Below are 17,648 nucleotides of genomic sequence, written 5' to 3' on the forward strand. Positions count from 1 at the left end.
TCAAAGGAGATTTGCCACAACTGGTGTACAATTTGTTTAGCTTATACTAATCTCCCATGTATGTATCATTGTTTTTCAGCACAGGGCACTCTGTCCATATTATGGGAACAGATGTGAAATCCTGGAAGCCGACCTCTTAAATTAACCAAGATAAATTGACATAATCCTTGAAACAAATCATGATGAGGCACATCATTTGCTTGGAGCATGGTGCTGGGGGGAAGAATAAAATAAGACATTAATCCACAAGCCCCCGATTTATACATTTATTTATATATTTATCTTGCATTCTAACCTCCTTTTTAATTAACCCAGTTTATGTCCAAAGTGCTTTAACAGTGATCAGTGTCAAATCATTATTATCCCTTATCTGCTCTGACCTGCTCTTGCATATATCGCTTTCCTTTGATGCCTGTAAGCGTTTCTTAATAAAAATCCAAGCACCTTTTGTACCAAGGAGATTCAGCACCAGGGATTGCTGGACAGCTCCTCTTACTGTCACTTGTCAGGGCATCTTTTCAATGTGCAAGAGGTGGAAACAGATAAGTAAGGATATCTTACTGACTTGAGAGACAGAGAAGAGGAACAGAAGAATAGCCTCTGTTTCCTAGGTGATTGCTGGTAATTAGAAAGCCAAATCTAAGGGGGCTGGGAATTAGCTATTATTAAAAATAATGTGGACAGGGTGGAAAATTTACAGGAAATGAGTTTTAATGAGGTTTTCATTGCAATAGACATGCCATCTTCCCATCATCTCCATTCCAGGGTATATTGGCATAATTTCAAGTGACAATGTGACCTTGTCCATTGCAATAGTTCCCTGTGCCTCAGGCAATTGCATTTAGATCCCTTGTATCACTTACCCTTACTAGGCTTGTAGAATTCTGATCACAGAGCAATTCTTTATAACACATGTTCCTTTAAATTAGCTTTCAATGTTAGAAGATACTCTACAGATTCATAGCGATGCCTGAGCTCAAACAACTTCTTTACGTATTGTTTGTGCATCGTTAAGAATACCAATTGAAATTGTATCTTACTGCTTTACTGTAAACTTTGAAAGCAGGTGTATAAAGCAGGTCACATTATAACAAAGAATTTTAACAAAAGAAAGAAACAAAGATAGATAGACAGACAGACAGACAGACAGATAGATAGATAGATAATGGCTGGAAATCCTGGGTCTCCAGATATTGTAGTAGAGGGGAGAGCAGTTACATATCCAATTTTTCACATAGTAAACTTGTACAGATGAGTGATTGAGATACATTTCCATTGTTTAGCTAGGGCCCATCTAACTGCTGGAGATACTCAAGGTATAAGCTGATTTTAAGTGTTTTGGAGTCTTTCAGTCTGCATCAATAGGAGACAGGTCCATCGGTTGGGAGATATAGGTTTGTTAGAGAGTTACACAAGACAAGACAATCACAAACTAAGTCATATATATATATATTTTAAATATGCTCTCTATTATCACTGGGATTCCTGTAACAAACAAGTTATAGACTTATATTACAAAGAAATTGCACATGTTTTTTAAAAACACTTTGTGTTTTTTAAGGTTTGATAAAAGTTTACAAAAAACAAAAAATAAGTTAAAACAGACACAGTGACGAAAAGGTAAACACTCATAAAAACAGAGTAAGTTAAAGGAGCGCCAACGTCCATAACAAGTTAATTTACAGGGGTTGAACCATTTTCCAACAATTTGACGGTTTAGCCAGGCAGCCACAAATGTCAAAGGTAACAATGCAGACAAAATTTTGCAACTTGATCATTTGTTTACCGCTGTTCACATACCTAAGGGGTTTATTCACCAACCAAGGCTACCGGAATGAATTAAGAACTAAGTTGTGAAATATATGTCAAAAGACTTGGAAAATGCTGAGTCAGAGATTTTTTCCTGCATACTCTTTATAAGTCATCAGACAGATGACTCACAACACACTAATAAATGAGACTGGCATACATAAGATTACATTAACCCTTTAATGAGCAAATTCTATAGTTTCCCATCATCGCAGTCTGGTCAGTTAACCCGAGGCCAATGTCGACAGTTTGATTCTTTAGTTATGAGCAGTAACTGAGTGCTTCATCCCTTTTTTCCTTAAGCAACAGATTGTTATACTGGCACAGGTTATGCAATGATTCTTATGAAGTTGAAAAGCCAATTTTTAATATCATTATCGCTGTAAAGCTACCAAAAACTTCTTTTAGTGATATGGCTGTGTTATTCATAAATTCACACTTCAGTGCATTGTTACTTCACTGGCCAATTCACTTCGTATTATTGTGGTTACAAATGTCTGCAAAACCTCTAGAATGTTCAGCATTTCTTTATCAAGTCAGGACAATCACTGATGTTTATAAACAGGTATCTGTCATTATTCACAGGGTTTCAGTTGCTGATTGACGTTTGAGAGCTAAATATATTATCTTTTGTAATGTAAAATGTGTTTATGAGATGTACTATTCATTTTTCACCCATTTAATAATTTATTTCAAAGATAAGCGTTTGACTTGTGATCCCAAATATTGGTATACTTTTGGAATGGAGGTGCACAGAATTTAAGCCATATATTTATACATGATACAGCATTATTCAAGCTGACAAAGTGACATCTATAACTATCACTGGCACTGTGGTGTAATGCCTGGAGTCTGTATGTGCAGTGTCTTGCTATTAAACTCTGCATAAACAGAATTTGACTCCTTTGCTGGTGGAGGTGTAACTCCACCTCACGTATTGTCATTGGGAATCATCAGCTAGTCCAGAACTAGAGTTCCAGTGCACACTGTCATTCATTGGCTGAGAGCAAAAGAATGTAATTCATTGGTTGAGAGTGATTAGCTGATGCTATCAGCCAATGAATGGCAGACAGAATTGGCATCTGGTTTCTGCAGCTCTGGAGACCTGGCACGGACCAAGCTAAAAGGGTAGAACTTTGTAAAACCCTTTGTCCTATTACCGGGGAATGGCGCCAGGGTAATGGTCATGATGGTTGGAGTAACCATAATGATCTCTAGACTGTTAAGATCTAATGCCACTTTAATAGGTGCAGTGGGCGTACCGACTGTAGTGGGTGCAATAGGGAATGGGGCTGTGTTGAGTGTAGGTGGAGTAGGGGCAGTTTTTGGTGCAGGGGTTAATAGGGGCTGTAGTGGGTGCAAGGGGGGAGGTTATAGGGCTTGTAGTGGGTGCAGGGGAAAAGGGCCTGCAGTGGGTTCAAGGTGGGTTGGAGCCGGAAAGGAAGCATGGGTTAAATGGGCTTTAGTGGATGTAGGATATAATAGGGGCTTTAGTGGGTTAAGAGGGATGTCAGATAGTTTCTTTGATGGGGGATGGAGCAGTAGTAAGGGGATAATTTAATACATTTAATAGTTTAAAAAAAAAAACATACATTATAAAAGCGTTTATTACCCCATCCCTGAGCCTTACCTTTGGCCAGTGAAGCCAAAGACCAAAATTCTCCGTACTCCCGCTCGGCATCGTTAATCTCTCCACCTGCCATGAAGAGGGGGCACAAAGCGGAGTAGACCCAATCCTATCAGCCCTATGAGTCTGACCCAACATGGCTGGTCAGCTAGATAAAAAATTAAAAATAATAAACATAATTTAAAAAATATCATTACATTACATTTCATTAAACTAATAAACTTATAACAAGTGAGACATTCAAATTCGATGACAGTTGTCCTTTAAGATTGCTATTGTCTCTGTTAAATAAATATAGACTTTCCTGTTCCTTTAATATAAGCTATTTTTAGTTGCATGATTGTTCAGCAAAATTTTATATTATCAACACACAGACTTTAAAATGCCATTATGCTAAATATCACTTTTAGAATTAATTAAACAAGTGCAATGTGATACCCAATGAGCTATTAGTCCAGTTGAAGTATAGCCTTGTTCCTTCAAGGTGATTTATGTTGATCCTATTAGAAATCCAGTTACCAAGTCTCCAGACTCAGTAACAATTTGCACATATTACAAGACAACTACAACAAGAGTGTTACCTAATTGAACACTCCAAACACATTACGCACTTTAGCTTGTTGATAACTTTAATTTGACAAAAAGTGCAGATTTCAATAGAGATTGGCACTTTTTTAAAATTACCCTTGTCACACTCCCTTTGGCTTTTAATCAGGCAGCAGGTCCTGTTTCTTCCTGGTTTGATTACCTCAGTGGAGTCAAACTTAAGAGGCAGCAATTGCCCAGAGCACCTACCTTGCAAAGACTTCTCATTGAGTTGCATTGGGAAGTCTGTGATTGGACAGCCACAGTACGTTATGGGTGGGGTTAGAAGGGGAGGGTTTGCAAAGGCAGCAGACAAGAGATCTGCAGCTTTAGCAAGCTGATTTCAAGTATACCTCCAATGAGAAATAAGCATTATTCGATGCATGTTTTTCATTGGTGGTATATCTACTAAATAGTGGTATTTTATTTATTTATTTTGTACTTGAGCAGTGGAGTGTCTATTTAACACTTTAGTGGGAAAAAAAACCTTAATCCTGTTTCTATATTAAGCCCCCAAGTGTTCTTCAGAATACATCCAACCATCGCTAATATTCATGATAGAAAGGAATGCAGTGGTGAGGATTTAAGAGACAATTGGTGTTTATTCCACATAAGCAATAATCTGAACAAAGGAATAATAAAAGAAACTAAAGATTGCTAGATCTGGTGCAGCGCTGCCTGTGCCCACCAGCTGGATAGGCAATTCTGTACAAAAATGACTGTACGTTACAAAGGCAAACATATCAATGTATGATATTATTTGCAGAATGGGTCAGTATTGCAAATGAGAACAATCCGTGTTCCTTTGTCAGTATTTATCCTGCCTGAACTGTCACACGGTGTTCCTTATTCTGTTTCTGAATATCCCTGATTATCAGAACAAGTGAGAATCTAGACGCTGGTGTATATACAACACGAATCACTACTTGCAATTAGTAATTTAAATACACTAATTTGAAACAAATGAATCAAGTACAAATGTTAACAAGGCAAATTGTTTGACACATTTCAGAATAATTAAAAAAAAAGCTATATTTTAAAAATTACAACACAAAAATGTAATGTAATTACAGTACTTTAAAGGTTGTATCAAAGGAAACCCAGTTCTCGGAGTTTTAAATAAAGTTTAAAACAGTGAAGTAACTGCAAATTCAAAATCATCAAAACAAACAAACAAACAGAAACATAAAGTTATACATTAATGTTTTATTCATGAAAACGACACCCCACTGCCCAAATAGGCAAAAAAGTAGAAATCACTATAAAGTAAATATACTCACAATGAATACATGCGTGCAGTTCTAAAACTACAGCCTTTGCAAGCACTGCCCTTTTTCATTGGAAGAGGCCAAAAGTCTCTTCATGGGGAAATAGCCTATCAGAGGCTTCTCATTGAGAATTCTCTGAACGTCTACCTCTGCGCACACACACGATTGTCTACATGCCTATAGTCTCATCTGAGGTCTGAGAAGGTGGTGTGCGAGGGAAAGACAGGAGCACTCAAGTAGAGCTAATTGGAGCTAATAGACACAGGAAGAAACGTCCCTGGCTGTTTGATAGACAGCCAGTGGGGAGGGGTCAATAATTTATTATAAAAGTGCCGATTTCTCACATAAATCAGCATTTTTATAAAGCGCCTTTGAAATGGGATACTCCGCACCCATAAAGCACTTCAGCAAGATGTGGGGTGGCCCTTTAATTTTAAAGTTTTAGTTCAAAATAGCCGAATTTGAAAATGTCTCCAATCCAGCTAGGTTTTAAATTTGTACTATTTGGGCCTAAAACTTTACATTCCGTTTGAATTCCTGACGAATCACACCTATATCTAACTGGCTTTTGTCTAAGTGGCATTAAAGTGCACGCTTCAAGCATTGGGAAATGTTTCTACAAGAAATGGTTATTCTTGTGAAAAGAAACCAAACAAAAAGGCCTGCAGTACAAGTCTATAGCATGAAACAAAAACATTGTCAGAAAGTATATATTCATAGACTGTCATTTCTAACAGTTTTGTGATTTATTCCTTAAACATTGCACTTCACTGGTTGTCATTTTGTAATTTTTAAACTTGCATTTATCAGATACTGGCAGCTTTTTAGGTCTTTATTTGCTATTTCTGGTTTTAACTTAACCATATTTTCTGATCTTATTTTTTTATGCTTATCGAGCATAATGTTTGCCAGACTCCACCATCTCCAGAACAATAGGTTGAAGAGGACCCTGCTTAATCGAGCTTACATTCTATTGGAGGTGGGGTGTAAAACACATTAGGACAGGAATTATTCTATTTCTGAATATCCCTGATTATCAGAACAAGTGAGAATCTAGACGCTGGTGTATATACAATATGAATCACTACTTGCAATTAGTAATTTAAATACACTAATTTGAAACAAATGAATCAAGTACAAATGTTAACAAGGCAAATTGTTAGACATATTTCAGAATAATAAAAAAAAAGCTATATTTTAAAAATTACAACACAAAAATGTAATGTATTTACAGTACTTTAACCCCTTAAGGACCAAACTTCTGGAATAAAAGGGAATCGTGACATGTCACACATGTACTATGTCCTTAAGGGGTTAAAGGTTGTATCAAAGGAAACCCAGTTGTCTGAGTTTTAAATAAACTTTAAAACAGTGAAGTAACTGCAAATTCAAAATCATCAAAACAGACAAACAAATCAGAAACATAAAGTTATGCATTAACATTTAATTCATTAAAACGACACCTTTGTTTTTTTCAACTATTGTCTTTTGCAATGAAAAAACATTTGCTTAGATCCACTGTCAACAATGATCTTTGATGTGAAGGTATATTAACACGTATGCGATATAATGTTAATGGAGTCATGGTCAAACAGCTATTATCAGTCCATGATAATGATGAAATGGCAGTTGTTGATCATGTAGAATGCTCTGAAAACATTATTTAGCAACAGCAACCAACATGTACAAATGTAACAATACATGTGTTGGCAAATGCATGTTGACTAGATCAAATGTCTCTTATTCAGTTGGATACCTTTAATTCAATGACTAATCACTTTAGAGACAGAAATGTGACTTGAAGATATGTTTTTCAAGAATAGAATTCTTATATTTTTTAATTATTGGAGACACATCTTTATTTAAGAACACTTACATGCTTGGTTTTTCTTTTAACAAATATCATGTATTTCAAGGTCATCAAAAAAATGAGAAAAAAAATACATGGAAAACTATGTAGTCTATAAAATATAGGACCTTTGAGGCTCAGTGAATATTTCCATTTTAAATTGGAAGTTGATATCCCGATAGTAAAGATGATTTGAGCAAAAAGTGAGAGAGTTGTCCCATAAGGGGGAAAGAAGATTGAGAGAGAAGTCCAAAACATAGGAAGTCTATTGTTTAAAAAAAAAAATAAGAAAAATAATCAAGAACAATAAACAAAGCGGGGAGTATACAGACAGAGATATTAGTAAAGGATCTAAATTGAAATGTAAATATTGATTGGTAAGAATGAGAAATATTGCAACGGCACCCACCGGTCTTCTAACTATCTATCCTAATTTTAAATGCTTAAATAAACTTTAGGATTTAGCTGTGTATTTATTTACTTAATTTTGGCAGGGTAATGTACCAGATGCCCTGAGCAAATTTGCAAGAAATGAAACAGTAGATGTTCCAGAACAAAATAAATGCTCTCTGGTAAGATCAAATATTTACAATATTATCTTCTCTCTTTGTAAATTCAATGGAACTGAACGCTTATTTTCCTTCAAGATAAGTTGACTTGGCCCTTTCTTTTAATAGACCATTTAAACGGCAAAGTTGATTCTTTCATTTACTAGGCATTTCACTTAAGTAGGCCAAGTTGGTTATTTAATTTAATTAAATTATCATAAAGCTAATTCAGCTCTTTGTGGTGGCATCCAGACACAATATAAACTGCAAAGCAGTATGCAGGATAATATGAACTTACAATGTCAGAGAGAATTGGTACTTTTAGAAAGTGACCCGTGTTCATGAAATGTGATATTAGTGAGATGTTTCATTGTTTCTTGAGAAAGTGACTAGTTTTGCCACAAGAGACTTTTTGTGCTCTGCTGATTGATGTACTTAAATTGCCCTGAAAACCTTGTCCTGTTATTTTGTTTTTTTTTCATTTTGTTTGTTTTATGTCAGCAGTGGCTGTTGACTTTGGATGCCTTCTCTATTTTTGGAATTATATAAAGTTCTGTATTAATGTCATTGTTAAGTAATAAACTAGATCATATAAATATTTGAAGAGTTGTTCATTGCAGAGCTACCGGGGACTTCGATTCTTGCATGCCAACTGTGGCTCTGCCCTGGAATGCTTACTATGTGTTTATAGTGCTCTTTTTGTGTTTTTCTTACTATGTGTTTATAGTGCTTTTTTTTTTTAATATCAGAAGCCTTTATTAACAATGTTCTGCCATCAAGAATTTCCCAATTTTGAAGATGATTTTTTTAATTTTTTTTATTGTAGTTTATAAGGTACAGACAGTAGATATACATTGTTCTCATATACTATTATCAATTTACATCTCAATGCCCCCTGTGTTTATCATACAGACAATCATTTTGCCTTCCTAGCATTAACACACGTCACATTATTTACAAATCTATCAAATGCACAGGATACATAAATCGTACAAAGTGATCTTTATTGTACATGGTGATCTAGGCATATTAGCATGCTGTTGCCAGTTATAGTGGTTGTTGTAGTGCAATACTGAGCCGTAGCTCCCGTCAAATAGAGCCAAGTGATATGCATATAAATCGTAGTGTTAGTGGTCTTTCCTTATTGAACATATTGTTCCGTTTTATCAGTTGTCTGTGGTGCTTACATTGTATATTGATCTGGGTCATTGATGATGCGCATATGCCATCTTGCTTATGTTAGTCCGTCTGTCCGCACCTGTTTTACCTTGTGTGCATAAAACTTTTTAATCTAAGGGGGGGGGCGGGTATTGCTGGGTGGTTGTGGGGGGGGGGACATAGATTCCCGGTATTTTCCGTTTAAGTTTTGGCGATATTGTGGTTAAAGTTTATATAATATATGTGTTGCTTTTTTGCATAGTGTTTTTTTTTTTTTCATAACTTCTATGTTTATTCTACAGCTCTCGTCTGTATTGCTTCTTTCCCTTTCTGTATGCTTCATTTCGTGGGATGTCTGTATGCGTCCCATATTCTCCATGCTTCTATCCAAAATTGTTGTGGCGCCCTATATGCTCTGACAGTGCATTCATAGAGCCTGATGGTATCTAGGTGTGAGATAATCTTGTCTAATAGTGGAGGGTCTTTTTGTAGCCACGCCTTATCTATAGCTGTTATTACTGCCATGGATATGTGGAAAAGGAGATATTTTAGGGATTTTAAAAGGTCCTGTGGTATATGTTGTAAAAGGAATATCTCAGGGTTTAATGGTATATCTATATTCCCTATTTGCTGTATAAGGGACTTTGTATCCCTCTACAGTTTTGTGATGACAGGCCACGTCCACCAGATATGCATGACATCACCCGTGTCATGACCACATCGCCAACAGGCTCCTGTCTGTGTCGGGTCAATGTATTTCAACCTGGTGGGCACCATATGCCATCTATAAAGCATTTTTCTTGACATTTCTATCTGGGATGTGCATAGAGCTAGGTGTTTGTGGGCCACAAAGCTTGTTCGCCAATTTTCTTCTGGCAATTGTCTTCCTATGTCATTTTCCCATTTTTGTGTGAAAGTCAAATCTCGTATCTTTTTTATGGGTAAATAACTGGTGTATATTTTGGAGAGTATGCCGGACGTTTTTTAAGTCTTTGTACATAGTTGTCCCAATGCTGTCATGTTCCCTTTTGTGTTTGTTGTGTGTATCGACCCACTATGTCTCTTGATCCACAAAATTATCTGTCTATGTGCAAACTCCGCCGTGGGTGGAAGTTTATACTCCTTTCGTAGTAAGGCAAAGGCAAAATAGTCACCTTTGTTCATGAGTTGGTGTAAATGCGTTAGACCTAAATCGGGCCACTTTCGGATATTTAGTTGTGGGATCAAGATTTCAAAAGAGCGTAGTAGCATTGTTGGGAGTAACTCTGTGTTAAGATTGAGGAATTTTATGTATTTATCCCACTCTTTCAGGGTTAAGGACGTTACAGGGAGAATATTATGGAAGTTCTTGCTATGGGTTTTGTTTATTCCTGCTAGTGTTGTAATTTCATATCCTTCTGTGTGCGACGCCTCCAGGTGTACCCACGCCGGAGGCGTGGTGTGTGAGTGAAAAGCTGCCACTAATGTACTTGCGATTGCCGCTTTATAGTACAGATCTAGGTTTGGGAGTCCCATACCTCCTTTTGTTTGTGTTAAATAAAGTGTGTTTGCAGCAACCCTAGGATGTTTTTTAGCCCAGACAAAGGAGTTAATTGTCTTCTGTGCGTCTTTAATGTATGCTGTAGGTAGTAGTATGGGTAAGGTGCGAAATAAATATTGGAGTTTGGGGAGGATCATCATCTTTACAGCAGCCACTCTTCCAGTCCATGAGATATATTTGTTTTCCCAACTATTGAGTTGAGTTTTGATAGAGTGAAGAAGTGTGATGTAGTTGGCTTTGAGCAGTTTGTGTGCATGAGTTGTGAATTTGATGCCCAGGAATGCAAGGTGGTCTTGTCTCCATTCAAAGGCGGTGGTTTGTTGTAGTGTTTTGGTTGCTTCAGGTGTTGTAAATAGACGTATTGCTTGTGTCTTAGTCACATTTAACTTGTAATATGAACAAGCACTGTACGTCTTTAGTAAAGTATTGAAGGTTGGGATGGAGATTTGCGGGTTGGTTAACGATAACATTACATCGTCGGCAAATGCTGTTACTTTGTATTCCCTCCCCCCTCTTGTGATGCCAGTGATTTGTGTTTCATCCCTGATGGCTTGCAACAGTGGCTCCAAGGCTAGGATATAAAGGAGTGGTGACAGTGGGCAACCCTGTCTAGTTCCGTTAGTGATGTTGAAGGGCAGTGATGCGAAGCCTCCATTTGTTACTCTGGCCGAGGGTTTGGAATATAGTGCCGCTACTAATTGTAGGAATTGTTGTGGAAAGTTAAATTTCTGTAGTGTTTCTCTTAGGAAGCCCCAGTGCAACCTGTCAAACGCTTTTTCAGCGTCAAGCGACAGGAATACACTGGGCTCCCCTTGTTGTTGCTTTGTGTATAGTAGGTTGTATAGCTTTCTTGTACCTTCAGCTCCCTGTCTGACCCTCACAAAACCCACTTGGTCTTGTTTGATTATTGTGGGCATCATGTCTGCAATTCGTGTGGCATACAGTGTGGCCAAGTTTTTGGTATCTGTATTTAACAGGGATATGGGTCATAGATTTTGGGGTTTATTTGGTGGTTTGCCAGACTTTGGCAGTGTAACTATATGTGCCATCAGCATGTCATGCGGCATAGTGCCTGTGGATATTATATGGTTACATGTATCCACTAATTGTGGTCCTTTGATGTGGCTAAATGTTTTATATTAAGAATTAGTTAGACCATCTGGGCCCGGCGATTTGCCAAGAGGTAGCGATTTTATTACTTGTAGGATTTCAGTCAAGGTAATGGGGGCACGGAGTTCTTTATTTTGATCCTCTGTTAGACTAGGCAGGGAAATTTTAGATAAGAAGTCTTGGATTTCCTGCGTGGACGGTTGGTGTGTCTGGGAGTCCTGCTGTATGTTGTATAATGTGTCATAAAAGTTAGCCATTTCTGCTAGGATTTCCCGTGGGTCATATATTTTTCCCCCTGTGCGATTATGCGGGTATGGAATTTTTGATTGGGCTTGTTTCTGTCTTAAAAGCGATGCCAAATCCTTTCCGGCTTTATTACCCTGTGTGTAATTGCGTATTTTCAGGTTCTGAAGTATATGTGCCGTTTCATCTAATAGTAGCTCGTTTATTTGTTTTGTGATTTGGACTATTTCCCTTGTCAATTCTGTCGTAGGAGTTGTGTATTGGGCTTTTTGTAGATCTCTTTTTTTAATGAATCAAGGTATTTTTGTTCTTTAGTTTTTTTAAGATAAGATGCTCTACTAATAAAAATCCCTCTAACAATTGCTTTGTGAGCTTGCCAAGTAGTTGTGGGCGTTAATTCTGGTAATGTATTGTTGTGTAAGTATTCACCGATGTCGTGTCTTAGTTGTGTGCAGAAGTCTTTATGTTTGGTTAGGGCATCATTTAATCTCCATGGGGGTTTTCCCCTATGGTCGAATTTGGCCTGTAACTATACTGATATTGGGGCGTGGTCAGACCACACTATATCCCCAATCTCACTATTCATTGCTCTTTGTAGAATGTCGGCAGTAACGAGGATCATGTCTATTCTAGAGTGGGATTTGTGGATGTGGGAGAAGTATGTGTATCCCCTTTCGGTCGGGTGGTGTATTCTCCAGATATCGTATAGATTGTGTTCTAAGATTACCTTATTTAGTGTTTTGCATTGTTGTGTAAGAAGTTTCCTCCTGGGAGCTCCTTGCTCGAGTGAGGTGTCTGCTACTGGGTGTAAAACATGATTCATGTCCCCACACAGTATCATCGATGTTTTTTGCGTAAGTGGAATTTTGTTGAGGACTTTAAGTAGAAAGTTCCTCTGATTTACATTTGGGCTATAAATCCCTACTAGTGTGTATTTACCAGTATTAATACTGCAATAAATTATGAGATAGCGTCCTTGTGTGTCTTTTTTTTAAGTTGCAACAATTCAAACGTGAGAGATTTGTGGAAAAGGAAAGATACTCCCCTGGATTTGGAGGAGTGGGTCGCATGAAATTTAGTTGGAAAATCTTTGGTGCCAAAATCTGGGACATTGTTCTGCTTAAAGTGTGTCTCCTGTATGCACATGATATCAATGTGTTCACGTTTCACTGCTTCCAACAGTACTCTTCTTTTAGGCGGAGTGTTAAGACCCCTTACATTATGGGATTGTATAGTCACACTCATTTGTGAATGGTAAAGTAGTGCATATGGGACAGTTTAGGTTGCCCAGAATCTGTTACTGTGTTTCCCTTGGATTGCATCTTCTGTATGGTTTTATCTCACAGATGTGTCAGATATGGTGTTCTTAGGTGTTTGATACATAGTGCTCCAGAATTTGGAGCATCATATTTACTGGGAATACGGAAGGAGTAGGAAAGTAGCGGGTGACCGGGGGGGATATAACTTGGGTCTTTACAACTTACCCCGTTTGGGGTCATGGCGCCTAGCTGCGGAGCCATGGGGGGTAGATATCAAGATATATGTTCGGGTGGCTAACGGCCTTAACGTTATATTTATGTAGATTAGGACCTGGTCATGTAAGTGTTGACCCATGTATGTCATAGTATGAGCTCTAGGAGAGAACCTCTTTGCCGTCTGCTAGTGGATACGTAGTGATCCAAGACACCTAAATATTTGCATAGTAGTACAGTCATACCATTTAACATCTTGAGGAACATGCATAATGCCGTTATCTTCCCACTTTAGTCCATACATCAACGATTCAGGTAATCCGTACCTAAGTTTAAACATATGTTCTATTAACTTGAACACAAGTAGGGAGTAATATATATATATGTATATATAGATAAGTTTTTTTTTTGTTTGTTTGTTTGTTTGTTTTTTATCCTTTACTTGCTTATTTTTATGTGATATTTTATATGTGTGTACTTGTTACGTTTGTCCCAATAATCAGGGATTTCCTAGTCGCGTATCATCTTAATAACTGCTTGGGTGAGATAGTCTATTGACAGCTGACAAGTGCTGTACATTTATCTATATTTCTCATTCTTACATCTGAGGACTCTTGCCTTTTGTGTTGTGCTTGACGTGGGTACAATATTTTCTCTGGGGTGATATACCATACTACTTTCCCTCATAAGAGTATGTGTGTGGGGGTGGAAAATATATAGTGAACTCATGATATATAAATGAGATAGAGTGGTTGAGATGCATATGTCTACATGTGTGCTTGTACGGTACCTGAACCTCTAAGTAGGCATTGTCCCTGAGTCTGAGTTTCCCAGTGTCTTCATTTCTTTTTCTAGTTTGTTTCATATTTTTTTGTGCTGTGTTCATGGGAGAGAACGCTGTGCTGTTCATCAGATGCCGCTGATATTCTTGAAGTGGACTTAACATCCATGTCCCTTATGACTCGCGGGCAGTTGTCTCTGTTTGCTGTGTTCATTGTCATGGTTCGGGTGTTATATGTTCGGTGCTTCAAAGGATCTCTCCAGAGGTTTGAGGCATATCGTATGCCTGTGTAGCATGCTATAACTTGTTATTCGGGTCTTTAGCTCCATTTAGCAGTGGTCGTGATCATTTCGTTTTGCAGGTATCATAGTCCATTCAACCTGCAACCGACGGGAAGATGTTGTTGTTTTCTCCGCCGTATTGCCTGCTATGCTCCAGGTTTGCAGCAGCTTTGTTCCTTCATCAGGTGAGGAGATTGTATATAGCTTTCCTTCTCGCGAAATAATCATTTTTGTTGGATACCCCCATCTAAATCACATGCCATTTGCTCTCAAGTTATCCGCAATATGGGAGAGATCCTTTCTTTTTTTCAAAGTTGTAGCAGACAGGTCGGCAAATATTTTTACTGATGGGTAGTCTGAATGTGGTGTAGATTTATTCCTGCTCGTGCATAGTATCAGCTCTTTAATATGAAAGTAGTGCACTCTCGTGAGTACATCTCCTGGTACGGTATCTGGCAGGTACCTCGGTTTTGGAATCCTGTGCACCCGGTTCAGGAGCAACATCTCCCCCGGTATGTCTGGCGCATAGGCCTTGATGAGGCCTGCAGATCCTCCGGCTCGACCGATTCAGGGACTCCCCGCAGCTGCAGGTTGTTCCTCCTGGAGCTATCTTCCAGGTCTGCTAGTTTCACTTCAGTCATCGTGAGTTTTTGCTCCAGATGCTCCACGTGGCTCGCAAGGTCATTATGTGCCGTGGCGAAGTCATCCATTTTGGATTCGACGTGTGATGTTCTTTTGCTGATCTCTTTTTTTTTTAAATCTTGTTTTATTAAGGGGTAGAATTGTAGAAATCAGAGTATGAGGCGCGCAGGCCCCTAAAACAACGTTCGTAGAGTGTGAAAAAGCATTGATGGATGCGCAGATCCAGACGATTAGCATAGCATGCGTAAATCAACAAGATAAACAGGTAGTACTTCAATAGGAGACATTCATAGTATATGGAACATAGGATCAATGGCTAGCATACCTATTCAGGGGTAGGGTTCGTAAGTCCGGTTACGTCACCATGAGGAGGCATAGGACGCAGTTACGTTTGCTGATCTCTTGTACGTCTCGTCTTAGCGAGTCCATGGAGTGTTGCCAAGGCATGATGAGCTTCTGAGATAAATTATCAAGCGCTATCTGTAAGTGGCTTTTGGTGAGTTGATCTGTCATTATAGGCAGTCCTGTATCTTGCTGTGAGTCTCGAGGGTTTGGGCTGGCGTCGCCATCTTGTGAGGGCCGCAGTTGCTCTGTGGCATCTAGTTGTTGTTTACTGCCAAAAAAGTTTTGTTTTTCGTTTTTTGCAGAGTTCTTCTTTGTTTTAGTTTGTGCCATCCTTTATTCTAGTGATTTGCAGGTCCTAAACATCCGGATTGATGTGGATTGTCGGCCTTGGTAGCCAGAGCTCGGGTTCAAGCAAACATTAAGCTCGGCAGTTAGCCACGCCCCCAACATTAATATTTTAATAAAAGTATTACATTGAGAAATGTAAATGTGCTATTCTATACCAAAGCTGGAATTATTATTATTATTATTTATAAAGCGCCAACAGATTCCGCAGCACTGTACAATGGGTGGTCTGACAGACATGTAGTTGAAACCAGACAAGATCAATGCACAGGAACAGAGGGGTTGTGGGCCCTGCTCAATGAGCTTACATATTAGAGGTAGTGTGGTATAGTGACACAAAAGGTAGGGTAGAAAAGTAGGTTGCTAAAATAGTATTCACTGAGGGCTTGAGGGCTTGAGTGCTTGAGTGTTTGTTTGTTGTTTTGTTTTTTTAATAAACGTTGCAGAGGAATCAGGATGTGTGGAGAGAAAGCTGTTAGCAGGTTAATTGAAATGCTTTCCTGAAGAAGTGAGTTTTCAATTATTATTTTCAAGGGCTGTAGACTGGGTGAAAGTCTAACAGAGAAGGGAAGGGAGATCCACAGGAACGGTGCAGCTCTAGAGTTAGATACTTTATATGTATGTAGGCTTGTCAGTAAAAGCAAAAAATTCAAGAAACCACTGTGGTACTCCGCAGATGTGGCCAAAATAGTAAAATAGTAAAAAACAAAAAGTTAGCATTTAGTAATTATAAAAAAACCCAGAGTGAGGAAGACAGAATGACCTATAAGATTAGGCAGAAAGAGGCTAAGCAAGTTATAAGAGCTTCCAAATCACACACAGAAGAGAAAATAGCCCAGTCAGTAAAAAAGGGGGACAAAACTTTTTTTAGATACATAAATGAGAAAAGAAAAGTAAAACAAGGATTAGTTAGATTAAAAACAAAAGAAGGAAGGTATGTAGATGAGGATAAAGGTCTAGCTGACTGCCTCAATGAATATTTTTGTTCGGTATTTACAGCTGAAAATGAAGGAAAGGGACCTCTGTTAAAAAAAAGGATAAATGAGTCATTTATTACATGTGAGTTTACAGAGGAAGAGGTTCTATTTCAACTGTCAAAAGTAAAGACAAATAAGTCAATGGGACCTGATGGAATACACCCAAAGCTATTAAAAGAGCTTAGTGGTGTACTAGCAAAACCATTAACAGATTTATTTAACCAATCATTGTTAACAGGAGTAGTCCCAGAAGATTGGAAGTTAGCGAATGTTGTGCCCATTCACAAGAAAGGTAATAAGGAGGAGTCGGGCAACTATAGGCCAGTAAGCCTTACTTCAGTAGTGGGGAAAGTGATGGAAACCATGTTAAAGGATAGGATTGTTGAACATCTAAAAACACATGGATTTCAAGATCAGAGACAACATGGGTTTACTTCAGGGAGATCATGCCAAACTAATCTTATTGATTTTTTTGATTGGGTAACTAAAATTATAGATCAGGGTGGTGCAGTAGACTTTGCTTACCTAGATTTCAGTAAGGCTTTTGACACTGTTGCACATAGAAGGCTTATCAATAAACTGCAATCTTTGAGTTTGGATTCCAATATTGTTGAATGGGTAAGGCAGTGGCTGAGTGACAGGCAACAGAGGGTTGTAGTCAATGGAGTATATTCGAAGCTTGGGCTTGTCACCAGTGGGGTACCTCAGGGATCTGTACTTGGACCCATTCTCTTTAATATTTTTATTAGTGATATTGCAGAAGGTCTTGATGGTAAGGTGTGTCTTTTTGCGGATGATACTAAGATATGTAACAGGGTTGATGTTCCAGGAGGGATAAGCCAAATGGCAAATGATTTAGGTAAACTAGAAAAATGGTCAGAGTTGTGGCAACTGACATTTAATGTGGATAAGTGCAAGATAATGCATCTTGGACGTAAAAACCCAAGGGCAGAGTACAGAATATTTGATAGAGTCCTAACCTCAACATCTGAGGAAAGGGATTTAGGGGTGATTATTTCTGAGGACTTAAAGGTAGGCAGACAATGTAATAGAGCAGAAGGAAATGCT

At 38.2% G+C, this 17,648-nt stretch overlaps 1 protein-coding gene across 2 annotated transcripts in view; it reads left to right on the forward strand.

Annotated features, from left to right (window-relative positions):
- The window catches only part of TMEM108 (transmembrane protein 108), a 240,388-nt gene that overhangs the window by 1,043 nt on the left and 221,697 nt on the right, over positions 1-17,648 (forward strand). The window lies entirely within an intron of this gene.

The sequence above is a fragment of the Pelobates fuscus genome, chromosome 4 (assembly GCF_036172605.1).
Source record: "Pelobates fuscus isolate aPelFus1 chromosome 4, aPelFus1.pri, whole genome shotgun sequence".
Lineage (NCBI taxonomy): Eukaryota > Metazoa > Chordata > Amphibia > Anura > Pelobatidae > Pelobates > Pelobates fuscus.